This window comes from Monopterus albus, unplaced genomic scaffold, assembly GCF_001952655.1.
Source record: "Monopterus albus unplaced genomic scaffold, M_albus_1.0 scaffold582.1, whole genome shotgun sequence".
NCBI classification, from domain to species: domain Eukaryota; kingdom Metazoa; phylum Chordata; class Actinopteri; order Synbranchiformes; family Synbranchidae; genus Monopterus; species Monopterus albus.
The window spans coordinates 15,708-17,592 of NW_018128462.1; the positions used below are offsets into that span (position 1 = coordinate 15,708).

The 1,885-nt window shown below is 40.2% G+C and overlaps 1 long non-coding RNA gene across 1 annotated transcript in view; it reads left to right on the forward strand.

Moving 5' to 3' along the window:
• Positions 1-469: 469 nt before the first annotated feature.
• Positions 470-1,885, forward strand: part of LOC109953217 (uncharacterized) — a 2,974-nt gene continuing 1,558 nt past the window's right edge. The window contains exons 1-2 of the long non-coding RNA XR_002273865.1: positions 470-762; positions 839-995. This is a non-coding gene — a long non-coding RNA (uncharacterized LOC109953217). The remainder of the gene's footprint in view (positions 763-838; positions 996-1,885) is intronic.

The window sequence follows — 1,885 nt, forward strand, 5'->3', positions numbered from 1 at the left end:
ATGCTGGAGTAGAAGTAGTGATGGACAAACGAGGCTCCATGAAACTTTGAACCCTTTTGGACCATTGTATTGAAAATTGGTTCATTACTGGAAGCTTCATTCATTGAGCACGTGGGTGACACCTGCTGGTGCAGTGGTTGTTGTACAGCCTTGCAAAGGTGATGCTGACACACCATGCGTGTGCACTGAGTTTTGTTGTACCGTGGATTTTACTTAAATAAAGCTGAAATCTAACTTCATTTTACACGTGTCTGTTGTTTTTCTTCCTTGCCTTATAAAGTATCTTAAATGAAATGTTGACCAGCTAAGTAATCTTTTTTCCCAAGAATTCCTAAGAATTTGAAATTTACAATTATAGATCTCAAATGACTGGACAGAGCAAATATTTACAGGCTTCAATGAGGCTGTGGATGTAATTAATGTTACAGTTTAATATATGTTTTTTGATTGTGCTTGGTGTACACTGGGTGTGCTTGTGTGACTTAGGCATTTTTATTCAAATAATAGTTTCTCCACAGTAGATGGTTTTAGTCAATGGCTCCATAGCGAGGCTATCCAAAAAGTACTGACAGGAGGTAAGACACAGAGCGCTGTTTCATCCATCATAAATACATTTGTATGTCACCGATGTTTCGGTTAGTGAACCGTGCGAGTGAAATAACGGTAATCCCGCCAGGCAGCTGCACTACAGCGTCACGCGAATTACGTTGCGTTGGAGATGCGTCACTGAAAGTTCATAGTGAAATCATCGCTACCGATAAGGTAAATAAAACACTATTTAAGCTAAAATATTAAATTACATATGATAAGATAAAGCATACTTTTACACAACTTTCAGAAGAACCAAATGGAGCCACCCAAAAACCCCGGGAACGATCTGGCCAGAGGGTCTGAAAGGGTATGTGATGAGCTCGGCCGTTTGCTCAGTGACGCGGTCCACCTCCGGGCTGATTCTGGAGCTTTAGGTGTGAGGAGATTCTTCACCGCCTGAGGAGGTTTGTGGGATTTGTTCTCAAATACACTACTAAACAAATGCATTTCATTAGTGAAACATGGGCTTCACAAAATCAACAGAAAGGCTTCAACAAATGGATTGATCCCCTTTATGGAGGATATTCCATAAGATGAAGGAACAGTGGAGATGTACAAATAGCCATAACTTTTGCTTCAGAAGATTTTCAGACCCGATTTACAATGGGAGTCTATTGATGAGTGAGGCAGCACTCTCTCTGGAATGTGCTGGTTCCTTAAAAAAACAATTCAATCTATCGCAATAACAAGAGCATATTCGGATTCCTCACAATTTTGTCTTGTAATACTTTACAGCAGGGCTCGGCAACGTCTGGCCCGCCCTGAAATATTTTTGGTCCGCCGGATGAATTTTGAAACGTTATATTTATATAGAATGAGTCAGAGTCACACGAATAGGGTCCGATCCTTTTTTATGTTATTTTATGACTATTAATTTGAGGTCAATTTGACACTTTCAAAGGTTCACTGTGAGTCGCTCTGTAACCCCTCCCCTCCTCTCCCGCACTGTGCTGCAGCTTGCGGTGTGTAGTGTCACTGCTGCACTCACATCCATGAAGCTGAGCATATAAATTAAATAAAGGACATATTCAGACACTTTATTATAACAACTTAATTATTATTATGCATTTGTTTTTATGAACAGTGACCAGTGCTTCATCTGGAGGACTTTTGAAGCGGGATTCAACGTGATCCTAAAAGACAGAAACACAGAACGGCCAATATGAGCACTAAAAAAACGGATCGATAACTACAACATTTGAAAGACAGTGGGAAAATTGGTATTTCCCTTCTTTCACCATTTTCTGTATGTCTGGTGTTAGAGATGTCATTTTAATGCGCAGGGCATTCTGCA